General features: G+C 39.5%; 1 long non-coding RNA gene across 1 annotated transcript in view; it reads left to right on the top strand.

The window, feature by feature from the left end:
- The window catches only part of LOC143421714 (uncharacterized), a 64,539-nt gene that overhangs the window by 21,381 nt on the left and 17,665 nt on the right, over positions 1–25,493 (top strand). The window contains exon 2 of the long non-coding RNA XR_013101276.1: positions 18,138–18,225. This is a non-coding gene — a long non-coding RNA (uncharacterized LOC143421714). The remainder of the gene's footprint in view (positions 1–18,137; positions 18,226–25,493) is intronic.

The following is a 25,493-nucleotide window of genomic DNA, read 5'->3' as shown; positions in this document are numbered from 1 at the left end:
AGCTCACACCTAACCTCTTGTCATCTTTCTCCTCTCATCACCGACTTCTCCTCCCCTCTCCTCTCCTCTCCCCTCCTGGCCTCTGTCACCTCTCTTTTTCCTGTGCTCTGGCTGGCTAGTTGACAGTTAGAGCTGGTCCGGGTCACCTCCTGCACTTCCTGTTGGTTTGAAGGGGTGCAGCTCTGGAGCTGGAAGCCCACGCCCCAGCGGTTCCCTGACTTGCCCCCAGTGAAAAGCAAGTGAAGTGTGGGTTCCTCTACTGGGAGAGCAGGCGGCAGGCCTGGAGGTTTGGCCCTGGACCAGTACTCCTCTTGTGGTGAGACCAGGCCAGACGCAGCCTGCCAGGGGATGCCTTGACCTCCTCAAACTGATGTGGCACAAGCTGGCAGAGCGGTCACTGCTGCCACTGCATTTGGGTGGAAAGACGATCTCTTACCCTTTCTCACTTGTTCGATGAGCACATCTTCCTTTGTTTTCATGGCTTGCATTTTCTTTTGCCTACATTTTCTTCCTCACTTTCTAACCTACAGATGTACTGCTGTGGGTAACTTAGAACAAGTGCAGCATCTCTAGGTCCTCTTGATTCCTCATGAAATTGTGTGAATCACTTTAAGGGTGTTTATCCTAAAATAAAGTGTTTTTGCATCTGACTTTTTTAAAACACTTAAACATATTTGTAATTCCAAATGCCAACTGTCTGTCAAAGTACCGTTTTCTTCCACTTATAGACTCAGATTGTTAATCAGTTTCTCTGTGTTGTGTGAGTAGTACTTAGGAATGTTCCCAGTAACTAGTGTGAAACAGGATAAGAAAATCTGTTTAAGTAGTTTAGGCAACAGCTGAAACTGGACACAATCCAGTAAATGAGTTTAAACATTCTTATTTTACCCTTTCAATATCCACCAGGTCAGAACCAATGCAGGGTCAGGGTTTGGGGTCTGTTAGCACCCAGCCTTTTATAGAAATTCCAGCTTTTAACTGAAAAGCTGTACTGCCGAATAATTTTTCTGACAAAAAATACATTCCAAAAAACAGTTTATTTTTTGGTAAAAATAAAACACAACTCTTTGGATTCACAGGACTGCACCTTTCCTACTTTCTCAGAGTTAGGGAGGGATGGCTTTGTAATAAAAGCTGAACCCAAAGTTAACTGTTGTTGTACTTTAATAAAATATCAAAGATTAATTTAATCATTTAACGAAATGCTATTTAATGTGGGTGGTATTTCTTCCGCAGCAAAAAGGTCGCAGTTCAAATCCACTTGGTTTTTCTTGCATGTTCTCCCTGTGCCTGTATGGGTCCTTTCTGTATATTTGATGCTAATAAGCAATTCTAAATTGTGTGCGTTATCTCTGATAGACTGGCGACCTGTCCATGGTGTACCTTGCCTCTGTCCCCTGAGGCAGCTCTGATATGCTGACTGGTAGAAAACTGATGTAACTTAAGTAATTCTTTGTAAGATACTGCCATGTTAATGGCATTCTCACTCATCAATACGTAATTGTTATGATCACAGTTTGTTCATTCTTGTGTGTCGCATCCCATTTCCACTCTTTGATATTATTTTACAACATTGCTATTATGTAAAATCTGCCGTGCAAGCAAAAGCGTCTTCTCAGTATCTCAGAGGTTGAAGAGCAATACGACCCTGTCCGGGCTCACTGCCTATTACCCAAAGAGAGCGCGGCGTCCTGCTGATAGCTCGTGATGGCTCATTTTTTTTCTTCTGCAGGATGTTCTGTCAAAGACGGTATCAAAGGTCCAGGGGTCTGGTTGGAATGGCTGCATCCTGGGAACACATTAGCAAGTGCTACTGTTTGTGATCTTTCTCTCTCTCTCTCTATCACTTTGAAGTTATCTCCCTTCGCTCCACCCACAACTCCACCACCCACTCCTTCTTTTCTCTGACCCATTTGAGTATGGAGAAGGGACAGCCAGAACAAATATTATCATCTCTTAGAGCTGTGGTTTAAGCATTGCCGAAGGTCCCTTTTTATTTTTAGAATCATGGTTGGAAGTGTTCATGGGGATGTGGCCACTAATTTTCACTTCTACATGCAAATCATGAGCCAAAACACAGTTCTGAGAGTCGCCAAATTGCCACTTACAGACTTGTAAGTAATTGTGAAGCAAAACAAGGCAAAATTCCACAACAATTATAGCCGGTTCCAGCTCATGTACGAAGCTCAAGTTCTGATGAGCTTCAACATGGATTTGAAAAGACCTCAAATTGTCCTAAGCCAGGTACAAGAATTTAATTTCCTTTGATTACATTTGATGTATCTCAAGAACACATTTCAAGAGATTTTCAAAAAGCACTTATTAATTCAGCAGTCATTCAAATGATATCCTATACAGGCAACTCGGGTTAATTGAAGCTTTGCTACCTTGAAACTGTCTCTCAAATCTTGCCTAACTCCTTTTTTTTCTGCCGCAACCTTTTGACATAAATCATCCACAGCTTTGTTAGACTTGAATCAAACTGACACTTTTTCAGACTTATTAAAAGTGCGCAAAGTAAAGGAATAAAAAAAAAAAGCATAACGGGAGGGGGGGAGGAAACAACAAAGCCAAAATATGGTGCATAATTACGCCTCGCCTCTCCCTCGCTCTCACTTTCTGCCGCTTTTTCTCTGTCCATCTCTAGTTGTCTGTGACGGCTGGCTTTCTGAGTGGCATTAGGAGGCTAAATTGGCCTGTTTCAGGCAGAAGAGCGTCTGTGTTTGGTGTCAGATAATGTGCGCTGAGGAGTCCGAGGAGAGTGTGATTAAAGCCAAGCCACTGATAATTATGTCAGACTGCACAGTTGTCCAAAACCTTCTCGGCTAGTTGAAAGAGATTTCTCTCTGATGAGCAAAACAGGAGGAGGAAGAGGGAGAGTGAGAGGGAAAAAAAGGTGAAGGGGCTTTTTGAAGAGGATCTTCCTATTACTGTTCCGGCCTCTTTTGCCCCTGCCAATTTAGGGAGAGCCACTGCTGACTTCCCGGTGTACTGGAGACATTTTGTGGGGTGTCACTGAGTTGAAATGCTGTTCTAAGCAGGTGTTGCTGTTGGTGAGGGTAGATGCTAAAAAGGCTAGAAATAGGATTAAGCATTAGCCTCTGCAACCTGTGTAATTAACCCTGACACTCAAGCCATGATCAAAGAAACATTCTCTTTTCCACCCAAATAAATCTTGGCTTAAACTTTGTGTGTTTTTTTCCTCATAAATGCCCATAGGAGGAAGATATCTTTATCACAGACAGTTTAAATTACTAGCCCACATTTGCATAATCACTTAGGTAGTTTTGTTACTGCGTGGCATTTCACTGTGACAAAAGAAGCGTCTAGTGGATTCTAGTGGAAAAAGGAATTGGTTTTGATTACTGTGAATGTGGAAAAGAAATCAAAAGTGTTAATGTTTGACTTCAAACTCAGAGAAAAACACTGGCATTTGACAATTCTACTGAATTATTAAATTTATCTTTTAAATTCTTTTTTTTCCAGTTTTGTTGTCCTTTGTCAATTATTTTTAATTTCCAGATCCACCTGGGACTGAAGGTAGAGAGAGGATTTATTTATTTATTTATTTATTCATTTTTTATTAACAAAGTTTTTACCTATTTGGAGCACTCAAATAAAAATGTGTTTGCAATGCCCAAAATAAATGTATGTGACTTTATTTTAAAGTTAACATTTTCCACTTTCAGTACTTTTGTGTGTGTGTGTGTGTGTGTGTGTGTGTGTGTGTGTGTGTGTGTGTGTGTGACCAAAACCAACAAATCCACTACCATCGACTGATGTGGTCAAAAAGAGAAGATAAAACAAGAAAAAAATCCTGAAGATTCTCAACATGACCATCCATCATGCAAACCTTCTCCTACATATTTTCATGCACCAACATTGACTCTGAAAAATATTTATACTATGATTAGACTTGCTTAAGCTCTCATAAAAATTACTTGTTAATAACCATCAATTCTAGATGAGGGAGCTGTGACAGAACAGATAATATTTATTATATTATATTTATTATATAAAGCAATGTTCCCACTTTAGATCTGCATGCTGCAAAAAGCTGTTAATTCATGTCAATCCTAATAAAAAAATTAAGCTCGACAAAGTTTAGCAAAGACATAACGGGCACACTAGCTGAACTTTACATTGATTTAAAAAAGCTAATAAGAATCGCAAAGATTTTATTAACATTATGAAACAGTATATTAAGTAACAATTGTTAAAAGCTAATAATACCAGCTTATAATGTTATTAATCTTTATTAGGTCATATATAACATATATTCACATAAATAAATGTTACATAAGAATATATGTTAAATAAAATTTTAGAGGAAAGATGACTTTGTAGATCAGAGGCAGCAGTGAGATGTCAATGTGTCCACCTGTACACCAGTGTCTTTGAAATGTAACAACAATGCTGCAATTAAATTTAGAAGATTAAATAAGTCAGTGCAAAAGGTATTAAAAGAAACATGTTTTTTCCCCTTTTTTCCAGTTTTTTTTCCCCAACACTTCTTTAACATTCTGCCTGCTTTGGAACAGTATTCCAACCATTATGATCAGTGTGAAGTGTATGATTGCAGGACTTGGCAGGGGATGAAATCCCTCGCAGAGGTTAAGCCTGTGTGCAATGCTAAATGACAGAGCATATATTAATATGAAATCCATCCAATTATCTCTAATGGAGCTCTCTGGCGTGATACTGTACCCAGTCATTTCAGGTCCATGAGCAAACCCTCAGTTGCTCTATCTCTGAGACCGCTTTGTCTCTTTGTGCTTCCGTGCACGTCTGACTCTTTGCATTTCTGCATGAATTATCCAGTCTGGAAAATATTTTGTCAAATTACAAGTTCAAAACTACAGGTGATTACACACGATTTGTTATTTTGTTTCTTATAATTAAAGTAAACACCACAATCAGGCATCGTTGTACGTAGTGGTCTGACATTTCTTTTAGTATGGAATGTCACAGTTGGCCTGAAGGAGGCTTACGGTTGAAGAATGGCAGGTTTGTGGATATATTACAAGAACTGGATACCAGGATCAGATGCTCACACACTTGAATGAAAATTTACTTATTGAGTCAACAAGTCAAAAACTGCCCCAAAAAACATTCTCTCTCATTTTGGCTCATATCTGGATTGAAAAAATCGGTAAATGGCCTGTATTTGTACAGCACTTTACTTAGTCCCTAAGGACCCCAAAGCGCTTTACACTACATTCACACACTGGTGATAGCAAGCTACATTGTAGCCACAGCTGCCCTGGGGCGCACTAACAGAGGCGAGGCTGCCGGACACTGGCGCCACCACCAGTAGGCAACGGGTGAAGTGTCTTGCCCAAGGACACAACGACCGAGACTGTCGGAGCCGGGGCTCGGGGGTTTCTCCTGTGGATCTAGACCGTGGATTCCTGCTCAGCTCAAGTTCCAGAACAATAAATAACAACTTACTGTATTTGCAGGTGAAGGTGTCCTGTCATTAGCTTTACATACTTCTGTTAAAGTTAATTTGAGTGCTCAAGTAGATTAGAAAAGGGCTAGTCAGTCAAGTCGAAGTCAAGTCAAACTTGACTTTAAATAGATTAGAAATTGGCTACATAAGAGACAGTCCATTTACTATTTAATTTAAGCACTAAACTACCTGGTTAGCTTAGGCACTAAAAAGTGTTTGGTCAGGAGTAGGGAAAGACGGTTTAGGGTTAAACCTGACCTCACACACCCTTGACCCCTGCAAAAATGACTAGTTGTGCCAGGTGGATCTCACTATTGCCAGAGCTTGGCGCATCATGCAGCACAGCAAAAGGACACCTTGTGCGTAAATGTGAGATAATGATGGCTTTGACAAAACATTATTCAATGCCGTGGAAATAGCGGGGCATTGAAAAATGGATGTTCATTTTTGTTCACCTATGTCCCTTGATATTGAATGTGCCGTTCTAATAAATTACTACAGAATATTGAATGTATGGTGTGATAGATCAATCAATCAGGTAACACGCAGCGCAAAATCTGAAAGATCATTATGCATCTTATCCTCTTTTTAATATCGTTAATAAATGATGTAGTAATTGATCGGCTTGCTAATTAATCTCTTATGCCCCTTTTCCATTAGTACCAACTCAGATCAACTCACTATGGTATTTAGAGTTTTCCATTAGATCATAGTACCTGGTACCAGGTACAAAAATAGTACCTGTTCAGCAGGGTTGCAAAGCAATCCAAGCAGCTACTAAAATGCGACGTTGTCGGTGGTGTCACTTGATGAGTCATACGAGCGTCTTGTTACGTCAAAACTGCCATTTTTGAAAACGGAGTCTGACAAAAAGCTACAGACCAAGTAGCAGGTATATCGTTGCCTCGACGTCCACCGTGGTTGTAGCTTTCTTGTCGCACACTAATTATGTCACGGGATGCCTGGCCATGTTGCTATAATGACTAGTAGCTAAAATGGAAAAGGAGCTTTAACGTCCATCTAGTGACAAGTTCAGTGTCGGGGATTTTGGTTAGTTTTGCATTTACCTTTTTCTTCTTCTTTGCAATACCTAAATATAAAGTTTATAACAGAAAAACTCTAAGGTTAAGCTCAATTAAAATATTTGATTTGAAAGGTAACATCTCGTAGTTTCTATCTTTGTAGCCCATGAGAGGAAATGCATTCTAACCTTAACCCTAGGTCGTTCACCACTTGCCTGGTTTATGCCAAATAAACTTTGTGATTTAGTCATTCAGAGACAAGGTTAGCACAACCACCATGAAATGATTCTGGATAACCTGAACATGCTCAATATTGTAATGATGAAACAAACAAACAAACAAACAAACAAAAGCACTGGAAGAGTCTTGCATCAGTATTACTTTAAAGTTTGCCCTACGCAAAAGACGCTCATATTTAATATTTAGCATCAATATGGCATCAATTCCCCTCTGTCATTAAACTTTGAATACTCTCCAACACCTTTCTAGGTCAAACAACAGCTGCATCAGAAATAAGTTGGTGGCTTTGATGAACTGCCTTTGATGACTGACAAAGTACTCTTGCGTATTCTTTTGAAAATGGTCAGATGAACTCAAGTCAAACTGTGCCACGGCTGTATCGCAGTTCGTCGCTTTCTCCAGTGCTGACTCCTTTTCTTGGTCCTACAGGGAGTAGCAGGCCTGGCACTTTGCAGATTGTGCCGCCGACTACTGTAAAACACTGATTACAGTTGTTGAAAACCTTCCACCCCTCCAAACAGCCTTGTTTTATTGCCTCCGTACCGTGTGTCAAGATCTGTTGTGAGAGTGCCACTTAATGAAGCCTTACCTGAATTTATTTGCCAGTGCTCCTGCATAGACTGAGAGAGGAGGTACCAATTAATAGAACGTAAGAGGACCCAGTGATTTATAATTAACAAGCATGTGGGTTATAGTAAACATAACACTCAGGGTAATAGCCCAGGAGAGAGACGGGAAGTGGAGAAAGAACTAAGGAGGAGGAGGAGAACGAGAAAAAAAAAAAACGAGTGTTGATTTGTCCCTTGGTGGATGAGCGGAGTCCTTGTAGCTGACGGGAGCTGTCTAAGGCGGCTAAATGAATAATCATCTGTGAGTTAGACTGGAGACAAACGCTTAACGAGGATGATGTGAACCTCACTGACATGAGGGGGCTGAAAGAGAGAGAAGAGAGAGGGGGACTGACAGAGAGAAAGACGGCGGCAAGCAAACATACTCGCCTCTAAAATGAATGGCGTATCCACATTATAATGGCTATGAAGTTGCTTTACTCAACAGGCCATAGCTGGGCTCTGTAAGGCTGAGTAGTTGTTTGTCAGAATTTCTAAAAGGGCAATGAATCCCCACTCATTTCCAGAGGTTTGCTGTCGGTGCATGACGGGAACAAAAGAGAAATTGCAGAAAGCAAATGTAAGGTTGACAACATTGACAGCTGAAGAGGAATCTTCTAGAAAGCATTTATAAAACATCTTTACCCCAAAAACTTTGGCTGTTGGCGGGGCGTTCAGCTGGCTCACAAGTCTAAACTTCAATGCCACAAATTTAGACCTGTCTCACAGCTCTTATCATATGTCATCTCCTTCACTTTTCACTGTATATTTCAGGAATATACCACGAGAGGCTACACTACAGTACAACAGTGAAGAGGCTTTGCTGTGTCAATCTAAAGCTCGGCGTCGAGTGGCTGATATCTTTAGAATAAGGCAAAGGTTCAACAAGTTGTGAATTTTCTAATGGTAAAACTTGTACAACTGCTTACATAGTTGTCCAACAGTTGTCTGAAGAAAGAACTTCATCCGTCCGTCTATCCATTCTCCTCCACTCAACTTACATCAAAGTAAGTATCTGGTTCTGATCCAGTCCTTGATGTCCATGACGATGACTTTATACTAGTGCTGTCAGCTTTAATCTCATTAAAATGATGCTCGTTAATGCGTTAGCGCTGCATTACTTCATACATTTATCCAGCTAGTGTTGAGATGTAACAGAACTTGTTAATGGAGTTCAGATTGAAAACTGTATTTAGCACAGCTATATTTAATTGTAACTTTCATTTTGACTTAATTTTGTTATGACATTGTTAGTATTTGGGAAACAGTTATGTTCACAATAAGATTGTTTTCAAAGTCTGTATTATCCAGTCTAAAATGTAACTGTAGCATAGCAGCAATACATGAGTTGGTTGCTTACTGGTCTGAACTGACATGCTGTCATGTAATCATAAAACTCTGTGTTTCTCAGTTTCTGGATTGAGTTTGCGTGTCCTCCCTATTCTCTGTGCACTCTGGATACACTGGTTTAATACCAAAGACATACTTGCTACGTTATCCTCCAAATCAAAATAGATCAGGTACAAATGTGAGCCCTGTCTAAGACAGCAGGGGTGATGGTTAAGAAATTGTATGAATAGAGAAGCTGACAAATTCGGTGGACATTTTGAAGTATGTGAGTAAAAAATTTAACAAAAACTTTTAACTTTGACTTCCCGAATTTTAACCTAATAGAGGTGAGACAGTGTGTTATGAATAATTCCTGCAAGTTTTTAACAGATGAACATTTTATGATGTGGTTTTAAAAGTATATAAGTACAGTGTTTTTTATTCTAGTCAGATTGAACTATAGCTTGCCTCTACACATGCGATAAGAGTAGCAATAGGCCACTGAAAGACAGTGAATGGCTGGGATAGGTGGCTAGTTGTTCAGTTAGACATTTATAGATTTTAGATGTTTGGTTTTTAAATGCCATGACCAATGAGAGCTAATACTATAAAGCAAAAATGAGGACAACGCTGTGCTGCTTGTTTCTCATGGTATCATTCAACTTCTGCTGAGTGCTGATTGGCCATCTGGTATTGTTTTATGTCACTTTCTATTAAGCTCATTGATCCTCCCTCCCTGTCTGTGGCATGTGGTTTATCATCGCACATCACTGTGTGTGTTTGTAATATGAATATGGTACAGTGGTATGATTGCAGTACATGATGGTCTCTGTGTGTGCGATGATGCGAGCCCTACAGCTACACTTGCGTCCACGGCGGCGGTGATTAGGCTGTTTATGTAGTGTTTGCACTAAAGTCAGAGCAGAGCAGTTTTAATAAGGGAATATATGATGTCACTGGGTCACCCCAAAGGACAGTGGTGTTGAGTAAACCTCTAGAAATATCTTGGGATGTCTGATTGTACACTTCTTCACCGCATATATTACGCTGATTAAAACGGATTACTTTTCTGAAGACCAATATTGTTTCAGAGTTAAAGAAAAGATATCTAAAGCTATATTTTGATTAAAATGTTGGACACACAATATTCATAATTCCCAAGAGGTAACAAGGTTTGATGTACAGTACAAAAGTTCAGATGGTTGATTATTGGCCAGATGTAGCCGTGTAGTTAGTAGCTAGTAGTAGTCTCGTTCCCCAGGCATTTCTGAAGGTCTTTCAAAGTTTTACTTTTTTACTAGAAGCCTGTTACAAAAACACAGAATTTGTTCCAATTTCTTTGGTTGTATCTGTGGGGAAAAAACCCAGTTTGACAGACATAAAAGTGTATTTTTGCAACAAGGTGAACAGGGTGATTTAGCCAAAGAGCTATTGGCTCAAAACCTGCCATGCAATGCTGTGACAAAGAGTGTACCCACTTTCTTTTTTGCATGTTTATCACATTTACATGATTCACATCATCAAACAAAATTGTAATTTTACACAAAGATAAACAAAGTAAATACAAAAATGAGTTTGTAAATGATTTGATTTATTAAAGGAAAAAGGTTATCCAAACCTCATCCAAACCCTTTAAAGCTAAAAAAAAAAAACACAATGGGGAAGTCATGGATTGGCCTTCCCAGAGCCCAGACCTCGATGTGGGATCATCTTGACAGAGAACAGAACAAAAAGCTGCCAACATCCAAAGAAGAGCTTTGAATATCCTTCAAGAAGCTTGGAGAGCTATTCCTAACAACTTCTTAAAGTCTTTAAAGTTCTTAAAGCGACCGTGGTTCAGGGGGTTGGGAAGCTCATCTGTAACCGGATGGTTGCCGGTTGGATACCCCAGCTTTCTCTGTCCTGGTCGTTGTGTCCTTGGGCACTTTAACCTACCACCTACTGGTGTTGGCCAGTAGGCGCGATGGCGCGATATGGCAGCCTCGCTTCTGTCAGTCTGCCCCAGGGCAGCTGTGGCTACAACTATGGTTTGCTTGCACCAGTGTGTGAATGAATAGTGGAATTGTAAAGCACTTTGGGTGCCTATATAAATGCAATCCATTATAAAGAAATGACAAGAAAGTCTTGATGCATGCTCAATCATCAAATTACAAGAAAGTTTCCCTTAGAGAGTTCAGTTGAAGAATAAAGGTGGTCATACCAAATATGGCCTTTCAGCTTCATTCACATTGTTTGTTGAACTATTTCCCTATGGGGACTAACACATACACATTATTAATTATGTTGTTGCCTTATATACAATATTTCCATCTATGTTTGTACATTTCACTAGATTGTTACACCTGTTTGCCATTTCCCTTGCAAAATATAAAGAAACAAGGTGTTTTGCAGTTTTGTACTGTATGTTGGCCTACATGTTCAGCTATAATTTGATCAATTTATAGGAGGACCACTTAATGAAGACTTAAAGTCCTTAAATCTATAGAATTGGGTAAATTTCATTGCCAAATTTCTCAGCCATGACTTAGTCAAATCTTAATCCACGAATGAGTTCAAATTTATCTCATGGTAAATAGCAAACGGAGCAACATATTCTCACTCCTAACTTGTCACAGCTGCTTGGTCAAACCCTTGGTTGCTTCTCATTATATTTTTACCCCTTTAATAACATTTTTTAAGGCATAGGAACTCACATTTATCGTCATTTTCACAGTGAGGAAGAACAAAAACCTCACAATCATCTGACCTTGGACCAGACCTTCCATCAAAAGATAAGCATAAGAGTATCTGGAACCACTTCGACATCACCTTTTTTGTCAGTAATTTAGTATGGTAGGTTTCAAATGCTAATTACTTGCTTAGGTTTAGTCAGTGCCATCCATCCATGCCTGGAACCTATCCCAGCATTCCTTAACATTTCTTTGATTACAACTACTGAAAATTAGTTTAGGAGGGGAAAAAAATTCTTAATCAAATGAGAGCTGCAACCAGCAGCAAGTAATTTAGGGCAACATAAACATAAGCATGGCTTTACGGCCCCTCTGTGAGCAAATCCTTGGATAATTTCCATGGTTTAGTATTCACACTTACTGCACGTGCCTCTGGTGTGACCATGCCTTTATGGGGTACCATCATAAATGCAATGAAGCTATTGTCTTAACTGTTGTTTGTTGTTATGGCTCAATATGGGCTATGTTGTGTTTGTAGTAGTTGAGGAAAAAGGAACACTTTCTGTAGGTGGGGTGTGATTGGGAACCTAACTGTGTTCTCTCATCTTGATGATCACTGGTGCAGTGTGTACTGTTACAGATAGCGGTGTAGTAGTGAGATTTAGCTGTCAATAGGAAATTCACGGAAGTGCTTCTAGCCTTCACCACTCAACCAGGAAAACATATCAGGATGTCCATATTATTATGACAAATTTCCCTTTAATCTTTTTTCTCCTCTTTGGAGGATAGTGTAACTATCCACACACTAAGATCGCCCACACAGCGGACCCCCATCCACAATGAAAGGTGCTGTTACCAGTCAGGCCAGCTGTGTGTTACATAGTCAGAGCAAGGAATACGATCCCCCTCTACCTTCTGCCCTCATTTCCTACTCAGTTTCCTACTGGGGCTCATTTATTTACATTAGCGCTAGGCAGAAAGGCATCAGAGGAAGTCTTAAAGTAGACCCACAATGGCCGATTTAAGCCACCACCCGAAAACCTTCTCTTTCTTTTCGAGTAAGAGGATTTGTGTCTGGTCTGTGTATCAGACCTCTCTCTCACTCACTCTCTCTCTTAGGGACAAAGTCACCCCTCACACTTACTCTGAGAAAAGTAGCGTCTTGCCGCTAGCTGCCTGGCTAATGACATTTATCCTTATGGAAATGGAGGAGTGAGTGGAAAAGGCTTTAGATGCAGATTTGGACACACATATACACCTGAGACGGGTGGCTACTTTTATGGCATGCATGCTCAATGATTCACACACCTCTCTCCACACACACACAAAAGTGTATACACGCACACACCCTTGTAGCTTCTTATCCCCTAACTGGCCACCAGTCAAAATAAGCCTTATTCTCTGGGGTTTATATTTTCTCCTGGCTGGGCTTGGCTAGGCACACTCAGTTAAGATGGCAGCCAAACAATCTCTCCTCTCCTCTCATTTCCACCGTTTCTTTCTTTCTAATGCTAATGCCTGGATGGATATATCCCCTTTACAACTGGCATGCAAGAAGGCAAAATTTCTGATTAACTCAAAGACAAAGTTTCATATCAGGTCAAAAGCTGCTTCAGAAGAAAGGAGGGGGGATGTCACACTTTGTTTTCAGACAGATAATTAAAACAGTTGATAGCACTGCAGGGCAGGTCTGGCCTCTTTTTTAGAAATATTACGACTCCAAGAAAGGTTTCGTGCAGGACCTAAAGATAGCCAATATTACAGAAATTAATTCTCTCAGACATCTTAATCACAGAGCCTGCACTAAAGCTTTAAATGGGCTGGTTTTTATACAGCGCTTTCCTACTCTTCCTCAGCACTCTCTGCAACTTCCCTCATTCCCTTTTATCTTTGCTTTTTCTACATTAATACATTCATACTCCAATAGATGCATCAGAGAACAATCGACACACCATCACACACTCAGACACACTCAGTGTCTTGCCCAAAGATATTTGGAATGCAGACTGGAGCAGTGAGGGATCGACCCTCCAATTAGTAGATGACCTGCTTTTTCTCCCTCACTAAAGCCACCTGTTAGGTGCAACTATTTTAGCAGATTCAAAGAAAGACACTTAAAAATATCAGTTTTAAGTTGATATTGTCATTCATTTTGTCATTGTATTTATGCTGGAAGCAACCTTAATATGAAGAGTGGCTAGATTTGTTTATCTCCCTCTTTTCTGGCATTTTTTTCTAACAATATGTGACTGAGCTACAGAGAGGGCTCAAGGCTACATTTGATTACGACAAGTGTTTTTTGCTAAGCAAATGGTCTACAAATTCCATATAAAAAGCATACTAGTACTACCATAAAAAGCATAAGAACGCACTTACAACATAATCTAAGAATTTATTAACAAAATGAAACTGAAAACTGGCTTTTATTAAAAGGTGCTTTCAGTCTGCAGTTAGTCTGCAGAGTAGAAAAACACTATATAAGCTCCAGTGTATTTCCCAGATATTAACCCCTTAACATTAACCAGGTCACTGATGATCCATCCAAGGTTACGGAAAACGTTTTTCAAAAACCTCTAATGCCAAAATCAGCGTATGACTTCACTTGAAATATAACATCTTCTAGTTTCTTCATTTAACATCTGGATAAAACAAAAAGCCAACACTTACCAAGATGGGTCATTTGTGAAATCTTGGACTGGGGGTAAAATTGCACTCAGGCTCCACCCTCAGATAGGTGCCAGTGCCCTGGTGGATGACCCAAGAGAACACACAAGCAATGGCACAGAAGCAGGTTATACTGGGATATTACCTGCTATTATTACATTTCTACAGCTTATATGTATTAAAACACAACTATTGTCAATATTATATTATATTAGCTGCAAAAGCACTGCTGTTTGCTTTTGCAGCTGTGTGCTTTTTTTTCTTAACAATTCAGGTACATAATTAACACAATAACAGATATAGCAACACTGCAAAGAAATGGTAAATATAATTTTCACATCTTAAATTATATATTACTTTAATGTTAATATTTTTTCCTGTATTGACATAAGCTAGTGTTAGCTTGATTTACGGTTGCAACAGTCTTTTAATAATAATTCATCGAGATTCATTCTTTAACCCTTTAATGCCAGCTGTGTTATACTTGATGCATAATTTTTGTGATTTTTTTAAGACCTCATCAGTATTTTGTTTCCTGAAAAACAGAAAATTTTAAGCAATAATTTAGACAAAAATGCCAGATATAGCAAAATAATACACTTAAATTCACACATGCAAATTAATGTTTAATTTAATTTTTTAGTTGTCAAAAGGTTCAATAAAATCCCCAAATTTAAAAAACAAATAAAACTAGCATTCTCTGGCAATTATTTACGGGGCTAACATAAATTCATCTTTGTAATTTGTAACTGTAAAATTTAGTAGAATAACTTTGAAACAGTTTAACTCATTGTTTGAGTCTCCACTGAATGTGATTTACATCAGTTTTATGCTCATGAATCCATTCACTCTGCTGTTTTTCCAACTATTTATTTATTTTTATTTCATCCACCAAATTTTGTACAATACGCCTTTAGACCATATCAATACAAATGCAGCACTAGCTTTAAAATCCACAGTCCTAACATTTTCAGTCTGGCATGACACACATGTGAAAGCTATTTTGGAAAAAAAATCATCATAAGCATGTCTGGGAATCCCAAGTCTTCTGTTAATTTATATCCATTGTACAATACTTTGAAGGCCTGTGTCATTTTTCTGACGTCTCTTCACCATACTATTCTTCAAAAATAACACTGCAGCTCTTAAAATACCACATTCAAAAGGCTCGCTCAGCTACCTTCAGAAGTTGCACATATGAAGCCTCCTACACTTGTAGTGGAGTGGTGATTGAAAGTCTTTGTCAGAATGCTTACAGCTCTCTCAGTGCTTTCAAATTTACCTTTACAGGTCACACACACACACACAGTTGTGTCTCTGGAAGTTTGGCTGCTATTTGGGAGATTTAAAGATAAGACGATGGCATTTCAATAAAACACAGGAATGGTTTATGGTTCACCCTGAGCTCAGCACGGTCACTTAGGAGGCTCATCCTCTCTGGTTATTAATTTTCTATCTGAGGACATGTGTGTGTGTGTGTGTGTGTGTTTGAGAGTGTGATTTCTTGCCTTCTCCTCTTCCTTAGCCATTTTGGCTTCTCGTGCTCTTTTCTGCACGTCCTCCCTCCTCCTTCTGTCTGAAATGAAGACATACGAGGACACTCCCTGGAGGGTGCAGCAGTGTGGTTGTGGCAGCGCAATAAAGAATCTGGAGGTCAAATGTACACCGATATCCTTCGCCCCTCACCTAGCAGTGCACACACATATACAGACACACACACACATGCACACAAACACACAGCCAGAGAGGTCAAATGTACAATGCCAGAGCTGGTTACATAAACCAGATGGCCATGGTTGGCATGAAGCAGCTGACATCTAAGAGTTCTGTGTGTCTTTGTGTTTGTGAGAGGGTGTTGTATCCTCTCTTTCAGTAAAAACCACCAGGGACCTTGTTTGTTGTCTGCACCCCACAAGGGAAACACTGTCAGCTTTACATGCGCACCGGTTCACGCCACACACGTGCACACATACACACAAGTCAGAGGATTCTGTCTGATAAACAAGGTCTGTGTCTGAGTGTGTAATGGTGTGTAGATTGAACTGAGTGTGTGTCTGTGTGTAGCGTCCCAGAAAGAGAAAGTGTATGATGATTGGACCAGGAGGGTTTTCAAAACGCCGAGCAGATACAACCCAAAACCTGACACCGTAAAAAGCACTGTATCACTGATAGGCCACACACACACACACACATCCCGATATCCAGTGACTCTCATAAAAGTTGTGTTGGTTAAACAAGCAACAAAGCTGACTTTCAATAAAATCGAATAATAATTATAATAAATCTGTATATGGTGGGTGTCATTCACTTTCCCTGTCTTCTCTGCTCGTGTGTTTCTGGCTCTGGCAAGAAGCATAACAAGACACACACACACACACACACACACACACACACACACACACACACTTACAGGGACAGCCTTCCAAATTGAACCCTTTTGTCCTTTTCTCTGTGTTAATTCTATCATATCATCGTTTGAAGATCACAGGGACACTTGTTTTATTTGTAAGAACTCAGTCCTTTAAGGTTGTCTGTGCTAAAGATGAACTGAGTGCACAATGTGCCACATGATTCTACTTGATTTTTTTTAATATTCTGGCAATAATGTTTTTATTTTTGATTCAATTCCAATTATCTAATTTGTTAGTTAAATTCTTTAAGTAAATTTATTTTATTTTAAAGAGTGAACAGAACTGAGGAAAGGAACTCAAGAGTGAGAGTAAACATTGCAACCTTTTAGTTATTCCACAAAATGCCTTCAGAGCCCTTCCACAGAGGTTTCTCAGGCAAGAGTGAAAGTTTTCAGTTTTGAAGTTACATTACAAATAATTAAGTCATTGTACATATAAAGCATTAATAGATGGAAAGTATCTGCCCTATTTATGTTTGAAAAAAACAAGAAAAAAGTTATTTGTTTAAACAAAATTATCTTTTAACAAAACAATATGCTAGCTAGACTAAACAATGGTCTTCAATCAGCAATATAAAACTGGGTCTCCTGCATTTTAGAAGCCCAGCAGTAGATCAAAAGCTTTGAGGTGCCTTTCATGCCTCTGTTTTTGTATATTCTAGAATTTGTTTCAGAATTTTTTCAGATAATTGAAATAAATAAGCGAGTTGATGAAAAAGCATGGAACTAAAAATACTTAAATTTGACCATGGGGGGCATCCAAGCTTTCCATTGTTGAGTTAGCCACAAAATATTTCAATAACACAGAGCAAGACAGAAAGGTATTTACAATACAGTTGATTCTTCAGAAAACAGTTTATTTTTCTGCAAAAAAAAGTCAGGAGACTGATCATTTCAAGCCTATTTAGAGTATGGAAGACACAAGGTAAAAAAGCATGGGGGTCAGATATGAATAAAAGAAAATCATCTGCATAATGTAACACTTATCTATGACCATGTGCCATTAAGAACTCATATCTGTGTGCTACAAATGACTAATGCAAGGGCTCGGCAGCAAAGAAAAGCGGTGAAAGCAGGCACCCTGCCTTGTTCCTTCTTTATTACAAAATCTTAAGAATCTTAATACAAATTCAAGAGACTTGACCTGTATACACTAATTAATAAAAAAAAAATGGTTTTGCCAAACCCTTTCCAAAGTATGAAATTAGTAGTTGTCTTTCTAGTTTCTCAAAAGCTTTCCGTGCATCCAGACAAATGAATAGCTCTCAACTGAGGGGTCTCAGGGGTGACAGGTAATATTTAACAGGTACATCAGACAGAAAAAGGAAAACCTGTTTTTAATATCACCTGTCTGGTGCCAAGAGATCATGCCAGCAGCAGCTTTTAATCTCAGCTAAAAGTTTTACAAGCTTAACAATAAAATTTGATTTCAAATTATAAGATTATAAGAATTACAGAAATGTAGTTCTTTTTTAATTAAGTCTTTAGCTTCTCTCAGAGTCGCGAGGTTATTTTGGTGTTTGCTGTAGGAGAATCCTGATGATATTTAATTTTTACCAAAAACTCCAAGAAGAATGAGATTGTAAGATTTGAAAAAAAAAAACCCCCACAACAAAACAAAAAAGAAATTAAAAGACAACATAGTAAGAGTAATAACATCTAAATCATCTTATAATTTAACATCACTCTTGTGAATAACTATCATTTCTTTTGCTTTCTGTGTTTTTATATGAACACCCACAGAATGAGCCAGGTCCCAGCAGAGACGCTTCTTACAACAGAGGGGACTCCCAAACCTAATATCCACAACACAGAGGCTCCTGCTATAAAGGTGAGCCTCCATATGAAAATGTACATTCTTCAGTCATTGCTTTTATGAATATGATACACACTGGCCATAAATTATGCCAGCTGCATCTCACACAAAGAGGTCATAGCACTTTAATGTGAAAGTATAAACCTAGTCTGGATTTATTTATGCTCTATATATGGTCATTAAACTGGTAACATACTGGATTGTATCTTGGAACAGGGATTGTGTCTGGGATAAATATGAAACAGCTGTTTACAGTACATGCAGCACTTATGTGTTTGAACATCACATAATGCTAACTCATTATTCAGTTGCTTCTGGGCACGGTAGTAACTGTGTGCTAAAGACCTGTTGGGCAATGGCATCAAGCAGCATCCTAATGTAGTTTCTGTGCATGTGTGTGTGAATGTCAAGGATCTTTGATCCAAACCCCCCACCGCCACCCACCATCAGTACACACACACACACACACACACACACACACACACACACACACACAGAGCAAAGAAAAATGTCTGAGTTTTGCACTGAGTGACAGCTACGACCATGGCAATCTGTTCTTAACAGGTTGAGTTTATGTCACTGCGCAGTGATATAAACACAAACTGTCCAGTAAAGAAACAAAACACCAAATTATATTGAGTACTGTTAATGTTGCTAAAATTGAGTTTAGTTTATATTTTATTTATGTCACTCTTATTGGTATAGTTTTATTTATGAAATATCTTTGGAATGACACGTCAGAAACTTGCTCAAAATTATTATTATTAATAATTATTATTATCTTTCATTAGAAACTTGTTGTACCATATCATAGTACATGACTTGTAGGTAAGAACTGTATTACACCCGACATGTCAGTGTTGATGCCACCCTATAGTTCCGCCTACTGTTTCAGTCTTTGCACCAACTCCGGGACCCACCTGTAGGCTCTTGAGGGATGTTTACTCATCACTCCCCAGTTTCTATGTCTGCTATATTTGCAGAGACTAATGAGCCTAGACGGCAAACTGTAGTAATATTCAAATGCTCTAATAAATCAAGTGTGAGTTGTCAGGCTGAATTATTATAAATACTGGCACAGTTCATTTCATATTTAAAAACATAATAATATGCCATCCAAAAATAAGCAGATTCCTTTAATTGTAGCCAAGTATCCTTAGCAAGACACTGAGGCCCCAATAGCTGTGATGTGTGAATGGGAAGGCTCCATTAAACCAACCCAATGTTAGTGTGCAAAAAACATTGGTGTCACAATAAACACTCTAAAATTCACATTTCTTTCATGATGCTTCAAATTGTTGTTGATGTTCTGTTATTTCTAAGAACGAACTAACCCTAAAAATGACTAATGCATCTGAAACTGTGAGAAAAAGTTTTCAATTCCTTACTAAACTAATTTTGGCAAATTCGAAATTAAACTGGAATGGTAAGTGTGAAATGTGAGTTTTTGGTGACTTGAGGTAGAATAAACCTTTTTTGCTTCTTATATAATGTTTTACATTCTTTAATCTGTATTTTGACCTTTTTCTGATTCATAAATTGTTATATAATTCAAGTCAAACCCGAGAAACAGAAACACCATATAGCCCTCTTGAGGAGATGATGCTGGTGGTTATACATTTCCAATCATTATGTTCAGGGACATAATGATCACTTGGTAAACTTGGGGACCTTACAATTTATTGCAAGTTTCAACAGAGGCTATCAATAGTCTTCTACCATTGTCTTATTTATTTATGGTGTTTATAAAGAGCAATCTTAATTCCTCAAGAAATAACCTTGAAAATAAATTAAAAAACAAAAGACACTTCAGGGTTCCTTTATTAGCAGCATTTCATGGAATATCTTCTCATCCATCACATCAGCTAGCGTGTTTTCATCACATTTTCCTCAGTGCAGTTCACATTCAGTTGTCATGTCAATTATACATAAACATCTGTACAAAACCAAACTGCTGCCTTCGCACTCCACTTCCCTGCAAGATGAAGCTTTTCATAATTGGAAGGATGGCTCTTAACAAGCACTGCTTTAATTTTTCTTTCCTCCACACGTTCACCTCACCATCTCCTCGTCCCCATCATTTAGGGAGCGCTAATGTGTTAAATGCGAACAACAAAGACAGGATGTCTTGCCATTTTCTGCTTCCCCACTGTTTCCCATGTTGCTGCAGTGGCTAAATTAGACCGAACCAAACACAGAAATTAGAGCTCCGAGGCCAGATGTGATATTTGTTTTTCACACTGCGGCGTCAGGTAGATGTTTAAAAAAAAATAGAAGGAAAATCAAAACTGCTCCCTCATTGGGTTTGGGACTCATTTTGATTCACCGATGGTGGCCGGCTAATCATTTGATCCTGTTAGAAGAAGTGCTTGTGTGTGATTCTGCCATGAGAGTTAACAACCGCTGCAAAAAGGCCGGGTGTCTGGGTTTGTGCACGGCTACTGCTGTCTGTGTGTGTGCACATGGGTGCATGTGTGTGTGTGCATGTGTGTGTGAGTGTTCTTGTGTGAGTCTCCTCGTTGGCTGTTTTTTCCCTATAAAAGCAATTTGCCCCATGCTCAGGCTAGGCAATGAGCAGATGCTACCATTGTAAATGATGATGCGAAGGGCCATAATAAAGAGTTGATAAACACAGAATTACTGCTGGGCTGTGGGCTTGCAGAGAGAGAGGGAAGGGGAGGGAAGGGGAGGAGAGAGAGAGGAAAGAGGGGGGTGTCATAAACAATGAGAAAAACAGAAAATGTAAACCAAGATCCTGAAGTTCTCTCAACCTGTTATTTATTTGCTATTTAGTACAAATACACAAGGTTATTCCTTCATTGTTATAGTAAAAGTATCCCATGCATTTCCTTCTATTTGCTTGAAAGTGTGGGCTGTCGGGGGCAGAGACTCCGGTGGCAAGAAGTGGCTACAAGCTGTCTGGTCACCGCTCTCATATGGCTCTGGTACGGCTAAAAGGAAAATCGCATTGTAGGTTAGCCCTGAGCATCCCTGTCAAAATGTTCTGGCTCCACCACTGTCTATTTTTTTAAATGGCCTGTATTTGTATAGCACTTTTCTAGTCCCTAAGGACCCCAAAGTGCTTTACACAACCAGTCATCCACCCATTCACACACTGGTGATAGCAAGCTACATTGTAGCCACAGCCACCCTGGGGCGCACCGACAGAGGGGAGGCTGCCGGGCCCTCTGACCACCACCAGTAGGAAACGGGTGAAGTGTCTTGCCCAAGGGCACAATGACCGACTGTCCAAGCCGGGGCTCGAACCGGCAACCTTCCGATTACAAGGCAAACTCCCAACTCTTGATTGTGGCTCAAGAGTCAAGCATACAAATTTACTCCCACTAAAGACACTCCTTTTTTCTGAACCTAGTTTGATTAATTAGTCATGGAATCTTCTGTGTACTTTAAAAATAAGTTACATGATAGTTTTGTTTCCACTTACAGCCTCTCAACTTGAAAAAGCATTTAATATGTTGTGGGCTGTAAAGTGTGCTTAGATGCTGACGATGGAACTGAGTTCTGCCAATTAAAACTAAGAAAGTAAATGAAGTTGAAACAACTAAAGCTTACATATGTTAGAATCAGCTGATACTTCATTATCTTCATGGGCGAGGAGGCGTTTTGCTAAGCGTGTGAAAATACCCAGAATATCCAGATTTCTAATGGATGCACATTAAGATGACCGGCCGTTCCAGTGCTAGATTTCCCCCTTATAAGATGTTATCGACAGTTGATCTACAGTAGTTTGAAAAAGAAGTCCAGTCTTGTAAAAGTTTATAAACAAAAAGAAGCCATATCTCCCTTGATGTCTAAGGAACTTGGAAAGAAAAGCGTCTGGACTTCTTTAAGTTGCTTGAAGTCTGCGGAGTCTGCAGAGCCCTGGCCTGACGAGCTACCTCGTCACGCCAGGGCTCTGCAGTCTATTTACACCTACAGGCCAGTGGACACTCTTACAGTGATGAGGATGTAACATCTTGGACAGGGAGGAACGCTGGTTTGAGCGCGGGAGTCAAGGAAGCCATTTACGTGAAAAGGGAAAGACCATCTCTGAATCAAGGAGGGGGCCTAAGGATACATCTTTCGCCATCTTACAATGCTGTGATTGAAGCCATTCCCCAAATCTCTGTGAATGGTACTCATGGCCATTGATCAGTGGTCTTTGATCAGTGGGTTTTGGTCAGTGGTTGTTGATCAATGGTCATGAGAATTTGCATAATTATGATTAAGGAACTGACCTCCCAGCCCATTGTTCCTTCAGTGGGCTGGTTTCAGTCATTATACAAATGTACTGTTTATAAGATTGGGGAAACCTGCAGTCAGCTGAGACTGAAGAAGTCACTTGGATGGGTGATGAAACGTTTCTCCCACAAAACGCTACGTCCAGATGAACAGAATCAACTTTTGGAGATTTACTTACCTGGATGATTGAGCATGCATCAAGACGTTTGTACTGTTGTCTTTCATTTAGTACCACTCAGTAATACTTAACAGTGCAAAAATACTGGTTCTCAGCCATTATTTCTGCACTGTTATATATAATCTTATGTCAAATGTTTTGGCCATTATTGCCAAATCTAAATCGTGTCTTTCTCAGCCCCCCTCCCCCCAGCCCTCTCTTTTTACTGGAGGGCTGTTATGATGTCACTGTACACCAAGTGCCTTGTAAATGCAGTGACCCTGACTCATAGGGGACATATGAGTCTGTGTGTATGTGTGAGAATAAAACTATGTCCCCGGGATGTTAGTCAAAGGGCTACCCTTTGTGAAGCCTGTTCACTGTATAGTGTATTTTTCTTCTTTGCCCCCCTCCAAACATCTCCCTTTCCACCACACGTTTGATGTCTGTTGGACATTTTGTTTGACCAAAAAAAAAAAAAAAAAAGAAAAGAAAAGAAAGAAAAAGAAAAGAAAGAACAACACAACACATGCATGCTCAAAAACCTCCTTAGAAAGGAGACAGAGAGGCAGACAAGGCGAGTGGAAGAAGGCAGACTGAAAGATGAGGACAGGGAGCAAATGCAAGTAAGATTAAGAGACTGCGAAAGACCAATAGTGAAAGAGGGGGTGAGGGAGAATTTCCTCCCTTCGGCAGTAGAGATGGTGCCTCTTTCATGTTCTCCATGCTTGGATCTGAAGCTCTGTCTCCTAGCTAGGCCTGGTGTGCATGTGTGGAGCTAAGTGCTGGTTAATTTCCCCTTGGATCCCTCTGATTTCCACCGACAACCCCTCCAACACCACAGCCTCCATGCCTTCTCTGTGTGGCGTGGAGCGAGGACAGTCAATGGACAGTGCTGGTAAGTCTGGAAATGCACAAATAGAGACGGTGCTTTGTTTCAGCCACCAGCCTCCTTCTAGACCTCAGGAAGAACTATAGGGGAGTGATTTCCATAAGTAAGTTAAGGAAAAAGTTGCCAGCAAGCCACAAGGGTAGGATCAGAGTCAAGTTGCACTTGAGCCACATACTCGATAAAGATTGGTTTAAAAAGTAAATCAGCTCTCTTGCATGGATTTTGACCTTAAAATTTGTTATAAGATTTGCATTTGGATTTGCCAACTAGATAAAATTTCCACAAAAAAGGGGTAGAAGCCAATCACAATAAAATACAAGACAAGAACAGTTGTTAGAAAGTTAGTATTTCTCTCAGTATGTTACAGCTTAGCATAGATGCTTTTTGCTCATGTTTCATGAAACATTATTGTCAAACTAAAAAAAGTTATTTGCTTAAATATTATTACCATTTTATATGTACATCTGAACATATCACATCTAAACAAGAGATGGTGCCAAAGTGTCCCTCGGTTGTTTTGTTTTCATTGAAACCATTTTGGAGGATTTTGAGTCAACACACACGTTGTGGGTGCTTTGTAGTGGGGCTCAGTTCAAAGAGTTATCAATCCCTTCAGTCAGCTTTCTCTGTGGATGCATATAAGAAGGGAAGCACATTAATTGCTTTCTAGTTTGTGACCCTAAATGTCTCTGCATTTTAAATAAAAAAAGTTCCAGTCAAACTTCACAGAGAGACATTTTCCAGATTTTGAACTGCTTCTAACTGGTTCATGAGCTATGTTGTGCTTTGATAAATGTTTGCATCTTCGCAGCTACAAACGTTTGCCAGATGTTTACTGTTGCAATGAAAAGGTACACATTTACAGGATGAACATAGATCAGCTGTATTACAAAGTGTGATTTCAGGTAGTCGCTGAAATGTTTTTGAGTTATAATGTGCTACTCAGTCTTTAACCATCGTTTCAAAATCTCTGTTGTTCAGTGGAAGAGTTGGGCTTCTAACGCAACGAACCATGTCTTTAGAATTTCTGAAGCTTCCAGATATTAATTTAGAAATCCTTATTATTATGCTTCTTATCACGTACCCAAACCTGAGCGTACACAGCTACTGTTAAATGAGGGGGTATAACCCTCATACTACCCCCTTACTTTTAAAATGTATTCCACTACAGATTACAGAATACATGCCCCAAAATGTATTTTGTAACGTATTCCGTTACGTTACTCAATGAGAGTAACGTATTCTGAATACTTTGGATTACTTAATATATTATCATGCTTTTTACAACTACATGAATGTACTATTGCTGTGTGATTTATTACTTTTACTGAAGATTATTCGCCATACCAATACCAACTAGATTTTTAAATCTTAATATAAAATGAGTAACAGTAGGGGGTAAAATAGGTAAGGCTGCACTTTTTGCAGTGATCTCATATAGAAAACTATTTTGCGCGAATATAAAACAGGTCTGTGGCTCCGAAACGTAAAGGCATAAAACCGTAAAGAGACCTCTGGCTAACGTCGGGTTCCGTGTCGGGTTCCGTGTCGGGTTCCGTGTCGGGTTCCGTGTCGGGTTCCGTGTCGGGTTCCGTGTCGGGTTCGTAGCTGAAAACTAGCTTTACTTTGTTGTCTGGGTCAACTTTGTATATATACATTATATATTTACATGCTTCCAACTCCCGTTTCTGGTCGGTGACATCTCTTACTTTTCTCCCTCCCTGGTGCTCACAGACACATAACGGCAGTCCATTCTCCCTGCAGCACAGGCTACACTGCCCATGAGGCTACATTTTTTAGGGCTATGCCTGTAACACTCTGCCTATTGTCTGAATATTAAATCATTTTTGTGAATAATTTTTTATAATATTTCTTCACATTATTATGCGGGCCGCAAGTAGAGGTGACATGGGCCGCGAGATTGAGACACAGACATGAGAGACTCTTAATGCGTGTTTTGTTTGGGTTTCCACCGGCATGGAAACCAAAAAT

The sequence above is a fragment of the Maylandia zebra genome, linkage group LG13, assembly GCF_041146795.1.
Source record: "Maylandia zebra isolate NMK-2024a linkage group LG13, Mzebra_GT3a, whole genome shotgun sequence".
Lineage (NCBI taxonomy): Eukaryota > Metazoa > Chordata > Actinopteri > Cichliformes > Cichlidae > Maylandia > Maylandia zebra.
Note: the sequence above shows the minus strand (reverse complement) of the source record. Positions and strands in the feature narration are given on the sequence as shown.